Raw genomic sequence first — 8,950 nt, forward strand, 5'->3', positions numbered from 1 at the left:
CACGTTACTTACCGCAAATGCTAGAGGATCTTAATAAGCATCTACATCTTTGTTCAATCTCTTCGTAGCTTCTAAAACCACATGCCAGGATTTCATAGGCCAACTTTGATCATTACAATAAAAAACTTGAGTTGCTTGTGAGGCAAGAATAAATAGTTCACGTTCACTTTTGTATTTCTCATCAATCTCTCTAGATTAACATATTGTAAATTTGTCTCTCGATCAACCACATACCCATTTGAATCTTCTATATGCATCCAATCACAATAAAATACTATCTCTTTGAAATCTAAGTAGTTCAACTCAAGTATTTTCTTTACATACCATAACAGGTAACTTCTTCATCAACATAATTTGTATCTCTAGCATTTACCTGAAAACTAATTATAACTTTCATTGACACTCAGAGTTCCGTGTTGATAAATTCATTTCATATTCCACTGTATAGAAAACATACCCATTTACTACATATGCGTCATATGAAATTGCAGAAGTATTTGGGTTATTAGTATCCATCAAATGGATCTTAGCAGTGTTACTAATAAATATCTTATTTACTAGCAAGATGAGGTACTATATGATCATCACACCCACCAAACTCACCCCACATAATATCTTCAAGCAAATACATGGCCCAATCTGACATCACTCCAATACTTTTTGCCCTACATTAAGAAGCGAACAATTTTTTAAATCTGACCTCATTGTTGGCGTGTCTCTCTTCTCTCCAATTAGCAAAGCATAGGGTGTAAGCACGGAAGAAGATGCCCAAGAAGTGGGGTAGATGTTATTTTGGCTTAATGCATTGATAGCAGGTGGTGTAGGAATTGTGAGTGAGGTAGCAGTTATGTCAAAAGAAGGTGACAGTTGCTTGAAGTGACTACAAATTGAGTGGGAACACCTGATTATTTCAAATGGGCAGTAAGAAACATGGGGAAGTAGAAGGCACATGCATAAGGTGGCAGCAAAACTGCTATTATAGGTGGAGGTGGGAAGTGAATGATGTGAGAAGGTGTATCAATGGAGTGTTGGCTGCTGTCCAAAAGTATGAAAGAATGGTAAAACAGGCAGGAGAAGAAAAAGCTTGGGATGGCATGCTACTGGCAATGAACAGAAAATGGCAGATGGCTCTTTTTTTCTGTTATATTTAAACTAAACTATAAATATCAGCATGAGATGAGTTATTAGGAGTGGGACAAGCTGCTACGACTTGCAATAAGTATCCACCAAAGCAGGTGGTGGCATGAGGTGAGTTGCTATTATTGTGGCATTAAAAGTGAGCAACTATAGAGTATAAATGAGGTGTTATTTGCTTCAGCCACATGGATTTTGAGAAGAAAATGGGGGAGAAACCACTACAGCCAACAAAGCATGAAGTGTCATTGGGTGGTCAGTGACAAATTTTTTGCTAGTGTTGTTGGAAAATGATACACACATGAATGAAAGAAATGATGATGATTATTTCTTGTGTATTTACATAGCTACTTTATCATACAGCTTGCCTGCATAACATTATGTTTTTTGCAAGAGAAATAAAAATTGGCTTTGGCCATCAAAATACCATCTAACTCGGCAAGGCACCTAAGAAGGGTAACAGAAGTAAGGTCATTTTGGAAGACCTAAAATTCCCTCAGTCCTTGGTTAATGTTACAAAAAAAAAAAAAAAAAAAGCCCTTATAATCCCACAATCCTTTTATTATGCTATCTTCTAAAATCCCATAGTTAATAGTTTAATTTTTTAAGAATCAAACTTGTAGAAGGTGAAACTTAAGCCTTTTTGGCGTAGTGATTGCCAGAAATCAGCGCTCAAGCTGAATTTTAGTGTGCACTGGATGGAGGGGTCAAATGCTCAGCTTCGTATTTTCATCTTCCTCTAGAATTTGGGCGATTGAGAAAGAAAGGATTTCGAAATAGACGGCGTGTTCTTCTCTTCGTTGAGAGTCATGAGACTAGAGTAGTAATACTTGAGACTTTATGGTTAATCCACCTCTAAAGACAAATATCAAATGTTCTTTTGAGTTCAGATTTTAGATCACATTCAGTCCCATTGGAATCGTATACAAGGAATCAGTTATCACAAGAAACTCTAAACATGTAAAAGCCACATTCTTTTACTATCAATGTATGTTCAAACTTCAAAACATATTATATCATTAATAATATAAGCTATCCCTTCTTAAAGACTATAACATCAATCATGATGAATAATGAGAGGAAAAGAGTTCAGTGTGGAAAAAAATGAGAATTGTTAACAAATTGAAGTAAATAATACCTGGCGATAAAGTGGTAACTGAAACTTAAAATCCACCAAAAAGAAAAGGTCACAAGTTCCTAGAACGGCCCCTAGATTAAATTCCTAAATGTTAATTAAATGGTCAAAAAGACTACTTTGTGACACTATTGTCTCCAAATAAAACAAATTGAAGGATAAGTTTGCAGAAGTAGTACTATCAATGGAGCACCCATCACAAAAATAAACTGATATACAATGTCTATTAACCTTCAATAAATAAAGAAGGGGTAGATTGTAGTAAAAGAAAACAGTGTTTCTTTAGCTAGCTAACATTTTATTTTGTCTTCCATAATTTAAATGACCATTAAAGAGTCTCAAAGAGAGAAATGGGTAAGATAGAGAAAAATTGATAACTTTGAATATAGTTTTTTTCCTCTAAAATAATCTAACTAATCGAAACCGAAATGCCCCAAATCCTAAAATGATATTTTTATAGCCTTAAAAGTAGAATGCTCTATATGATATTAACTATCCTGTAAATGAATCAGATTGGATCAAACATGTTAAATGCTAATGGTTATCTGTGTGTTTTGACCTTGTCATGGCTCATCATAACGAACCAAAGATAAATATGGAAAAAATAAATTCAGCGTGTTAAGAGCTAGACCTGGTTTTTCTTACTCTAGTAACTCGAACAAGGGTACCAAATGCCACCAATATTGCAACTCTTATTGCCTGTATTACAAACAAAGGCATACATATTATAAAATTCGTCATCTATACCCATACTAGCTTGAATAACTATCAATGATAACTGGGATTGAAGATAATTAATGATTGTTAATGATTGGGTACTGGGTTGAATAGGTATGGTGATGGGTTGAGTCTAATAGGCTTAGGTGGTAGGTTGGGCTTGGGTATAGTAATGGGTAGTGGGTTAAATAGTTATGGATTTGGATTAGGGTTGGGAGGGGTTGAGAAATGAAATGAGTGGTAAACAAGGTTTTTGGTCCTTGGGCCACGTAGGAAGGGCCTTGGGCCATTTATTGAAAGAGAAAGAAAATTTTAAAGGTTTGGGCTTTGAGGGCCCATTCCAATTTTTGGGACATTTTGTGTCAAGGGCCCGGTCAAATTTGGGTGTCTACATAATAAAACAATTGTTCCATTAGTGCCTTTTTTTAAATCACATCCAATTGGTTTTACCATTGAACTTAGATCTTGAGATCTCTAATCAATTAGGCTAACCATTGAAGTAATTTTTTAATCAATTGACTTTAGGCCCATTCCCCTCAAAGTCGATGTAACTAACTTTTTAGATTACCCTTTTGTTAAAGGATTTTCCAAATTTTTCTTAGACTTTACAATATCAATGGAAATAATCTCATTAGAGAGTAGTTGTTTTATGGAGTTGTTTCTTTGTTTAATATGCCTTGACTTGCCATTATATACATACATTATTTTTTTCCTTTCAATGGCAGCTTGGTTGTCAAAATGAATAGATATAACAAATACTTAAGCTAAATAAGAATGTTAATAATAAATTCCTAAGCTACTCAGCTTCTTCAACAGTCTTATCTATGTCAATAAACTCAAATTCCATGGTGGAATAAACTATGCATGTTTACTTGATGGATTTCCATGAGATTGTTGCACCTCTAAATTTGAAAATATAATCACTAGTAGATTTCGAATCTTCCAAGTCTTATATCCAGTTGACATCACTGTATCATTCCAATTCGGTAAGATACTTATTATAATGCAGCTTATAACTCATGGTATACTTCAAGTATCTCATGTTTCTCACTAAAATTTTCCAATGATCATGTCTTGGGTTACTAGTGTATCTACTTAATTTATTTACTGAATACGTAATATCTGGCCTTATACAATTCATAATATACATTAAACAACCAATAATTTGATAATATTTTAATTGAAAAACACTTTTACTAATATTTATCATCAATTTACAATTTAGATCAAAAGATAGTTTTGTAGGAATAAAATAAAATTGATTAAAATGTTTCAAAACATTTTCAATATAATGAAATTGAGACAAATCAAATACATTAACATTTCTAAAAGTTTTTATTCTAAAATTACATAGCGGGACTGAAGTCTTTCATGTCAACATTTTTAGATAACAATTTCTTAGTTTGATTAACAACAATTATATTAGATCCAAAAATAAGCACATCATCTACATATAGGCAAATAATCACATAAGAATTAGGTATAACTTTATTAAAAAAAACATACTGTTCAAATTGTAGATGATAATAAAATAAATTGGATCCACTTTCGCAAGTTTTATCAATGAATTTTGGTTATCTATTTATCTTGATCCACTAAACAAAACTAATATTTGTGGATAAGAAAATCAAACAGTTATAAAAACGAGATCAAAAGTATGCAATAAATGAGGCCGAGAATATTAGGTAAATATTAACTGTTCTTTGTAAAACATGGTTCGTATTGATCTTATTAAAAATGAATCATCAAAACTTTGAGAAATATTCAATATTCAACCTAATAATAAATACCTAATATTACCACAATAACACTATGCAGCCATTACGAGAATAGTAAAACACTAATAAATCTTGTTTCGGCATTCTTAATCGACTTAATGAAGATTTAACCAATAGTCATCGCAGGAACAACAAAGTAAATAAAATATGAAAAGAAAAAGTAGAGGTGAGAGAGAAAGAAATATCTTTGCTGTTTCTTGACTTAAAACTGACCAAGTCTTTTTATAACTTTTGTAAAATTAAGAAATAGAAAATAAAAACCTAAAATTAAAAGAATAAAAAAAAAAAAAAAAGTTGATATCCAATGAGATGAGAGATTCCTCTAGGGGAGATTGAAGATTCATGCCCTTTAGTCTAGTCTCCTATTTATAAAGATAACAAATTAGGATTTCTTGGGTAATTAGGGTCTTGGAAACATTCTGTGATTACAAAAATATCAAAATCTTACTTTAATACAAATGTCTTTCAGTCGCTAAGCTATAGTACAAATTTCAAGGCTTGAGTTTCTTCGTTGACCTCTCTACCACCGTTGACCATGGCGCCGTGGTAAAGTCTTGGTTAATTGACTTGAATTTTGGTTCATGATCTTGTTTTAAATCCGGGATCACAGTGGTAACTTCAGACTTTCCTGATTCGTCTTAAAACTTTGTGAATAATTCATGTTACACGTAAATAATAGTAATTTGCTTCGAATTACATAATTTAATTGAAATCAATGATACATCTGAATTAACCATACATTATGTCTAATAAGGGAATTTAGTGTGCAATTTACTGATAAAGTTTATGTAATTAGGACTCTAGAAATGGTTTTCTAAACCCTGATCACATACTTATCAGCTTCCTTGATTCTAAATCCATTTGATATCATTGTACTATCAAAATTTTTATGCTACTATTTTGGAGTTTGTTTTAAATCGTACAAGGATTTAATTAATCTACAAACTTTATTTTTATGTTCTTTAATTACAAATCATTTCGACTGATCCATTTATATTTTTTCATCAAGTTCTTCATTTAAAAAAATAATTTTTACATCTATTTAATGAATTTCTAAAATATAAATGGAAGTTATAATAATAAGAAGTCTAACAGAAGTGATTCTAGTAATAGGGGAATAAGTGTCAAAAAAGTCAATGTCTTTTTTTGTATTTACTTTTTAGCTATTAATCTAATCTTATATTTATCTATAGTTCCATCGACTTTTAATTTTCTTTTGAAAATTCATTTACAATTAATTGTTTTATTTTTAAGTGGTAGATTAACTATTTCTCAAGTGTTATTACTCATAATTAAATTTATTTCACTATTTATGATTTCTTTCCAAAATGGAGTTTCAAATATCAAAGTTTAAGGATTTATGTTTTGTAGGAATCATACCACGATTCATTAATTTAATAATTTATCTATTATTAACATGGCCTAATCTAACATGCCAAATATTAAAACACTTAAAAATAAAAGCAAAAAAAGTAAAATTATTAATAAAATCAGAAATTATATTGAGTTTGAACAACCCATCATATAGATAGTCCTTGCCCACAAACATTCCACTCTTAGTGATTACATATTTGTCAAACTCAAATACCATTTTGAAATCACTCTTACTTAAAAGAGGACCTAAAACCAGGTTTCTCCGAATGTCTGGAACGTTAAGTACTTCATTCAAAGTTAGAACCTTAACATATGTGAAATTCATATTCATTTTTTATTTTCCAATCATAGTTGATGTGGATGAATTTCCTATGAATACTTTTTCAACCTCAACATTGTTGTAGGAAGAAAACATGCCTATTTTAGAATATATGTGTTTAGTGGCTTCCATATGCAATCATCAATTATTAGCATTTTGTAGCAGATTCACTTCTGAAACAATCGTTGATAGATTCTGAATTTTAGTCACATTGGCTTGTTTTTGTTTCTGATGGTGTTGCTGATTTTTTTTTTCTTACAACAGTCCTTGGCACAATGTTCAGGTTTATTACAAAAATAACAATTTCCTTTGATTTTCTGAATATTGACTTTTAGACAATGCAAGTTTTTCATTACATTCTTTTTCTGAAATCCATATTTAAATTTTATAGTGAATTTGGAGGGTTCTTCTTCCACTACATTCGCTTTCAAAATCATAAAATTTGTGTCATTTTTTTCCTTATTCTTTCAATTATCCTCAATTCTAAGTCTTATCACTGGATCCCCGAGTCTCATTTTCTTTATTTTATGGTTAAAATTATTTTTAAAGTCTTTCTAAGATGGTGATAATTTTTCAATTATCAATCCAACTTAGAATCCTTCACATACACTAATGCCTTCAACATAAATCTCATGAATAAAGATTTGTAGGTCTTCAGATTGTGATACTACAGACTTAGAATCTACTATTTAAAAGTCTAGAAAATATTCAACAACTAATTTCTTCTTGTCAACATCTTCTAGAGTATATAACTTTTCAAGATTTTCCCATAAAATCTTAGCAGATTCAACAAAGTAGTAAACCTTATATAGAAGACTACTTAATCTATTTAAGATATAATTTCGACATATGAAATTGGAGTGTTCCCATCTCTGATATTCATCTATTTTGATTTGGTCTTCCTCATTATCATCCAAGGAAACTAGTTCTTGGGTGATGATATGATCCAAACTTAACTATAGAGGGAAATAACCGATCAATTATCTAACCCGTACACGTGTCGAAGCCGGTTGAGTGGTACCAAATTCAAATCAGCATGCGGACGCTATCCAACAACAGGACAGGTCAAAATAGGGTAGACATGGTCAAAGAATAAGACCTGGTCACAACACTGAATAAGACCTAGCTTGCCAAGTAGGGTAGACATGGTCAAAGAATACCAGTAATCCTGATATACGTATGTCAAGCTCATAAATCTCGGAGGAAATCTCCCCGGTATAATATATCTAATCTAGAAGATTCCCTTGTTTTGGGATCCAAGGAATCAAGAGATTCTCCAGAATCAACCTTGTGAGAAGTAGAAATCTTGATTCGTAGGAAGGATCCATAAATAACACGATTAGCATAGAAAAAATGGTTTTTTGGGCGGATTGGAAGTCAAACTAGTTTATTAAATTGTTCCTTTGCTTCTTTAATTTGAACGTCAGAGAATTTTTGACAGGTACTATGCCAGCACAAGGAAGGAGGTGATAGGACTGACTTTGAACCTGTGAGGTAGAGTCCATCAGTATCGTTCACCAAATTTTAACCACACAAATATGGTACCATCTGTGGGAAACCAATAGCACATTGATTTTAATCGAAACAATGGTGAGATCCACTAGAACCACCTGTAGACACACCATTTTTGCATCTGCTTGACTTGGCGATCCATCACCCGGTTGCTGTGGATTTCTAATGATGAGCGCAAAGAACTCGAAAGCTTGAGAGAAGCATCATTCTAATTCCCTTTTATTTTCTAATTCTATTCCCTCCTTTCTCCTTGTCACGCGACATAGAATTATGCACGTTTAGGATCGCTACATTTTCTACCCGACTTAGCAAGTACGTTCACTTAGGTTCACTACACAGTTCGATAACTTAGAGACCTCACTACGCTAAGAAAACATGACCTCGAGACTTAGAAATAATCACGTTACTGAAATCGCCTCGACCCCCGCGGCCATCCGCAGAATAGCGGATTAGGGGTCCGATCTACGTATCTCGGGGATTTTAAAAGAATAGGGAGTCGCCACCTAGTTTAGGTCTAGGAACCAAAATTAACTCCAAATGGATATGGGTCGGTCCGTGGATCAGAGAGATGGATAAGAGGTCAGGTTACGGATTTCGGAAGGTGTTAGGCACCGAATCCGCCTGATCAAGATGATCAGCCTCTACTGCGATCCAAAATTATCCTATGATCAACATTTAAAGATTAAAAGTCAAACTAAAGCCCAATCATCATCAAATTACATCGGATTTACTAAACAAATCCTACGGTTAAAATAATTACATGATTTAATGAGGCATACATGACACCAAAAATTAATGGATCAATTCGATCATATTTTGAATAATACGAAATCGATTTTCAATGCCGTGTATATAAGATTAGTGAATTGGCTCATTGACAATATTTTATCAAAGAGATTTGATTTTTGAACCATTACGTGTATTAAATTCAGTGGGTTAACTCACAAATTTTGACTTGCCACGTGTATTAAATCGGTGAGT

At 32.5% G+C, this 8,950-nt stretch overlaps 1 long non-coding RNA gene across 1 annotated transcript in view; it reads right to left on the minus strand.

Moving 5' to 3' along the window:
• Positions 1 to 883: 883 nt before the first annotated feature.
• LOC147384043 (uncharacterized) overlaps positions 884 to 8,950 on the minus strand; it is a 134,241-nt gene continuing 126,174 nt past the window's right edge. Inside the window, exon 6 of the long non-coding RNA XR_015172537.1 lies at positions 884 to 901. This is a non-coding gene — a long non-coding RNA (uncharacterized LOC147384043). The remainder of the gene's footprint in view (positions 902 to 8,950) is intronic.

The sequence above is a fragment of the Akebia trifoliata genome, chromosome 15, assembly GCF_017979445.1.
Source record: "Akebia trifoliata isolate Shusen 1 chromosome 15, ASM1797944v1, whole genome shotgun sequence".
Lineage (NCBI taxonomy): Eukaryota > Viridiplantae > Streptophyta > Magnoliopsida > Ranunculales > Lardizabalaceae > Akebia > Akebia trifoliata.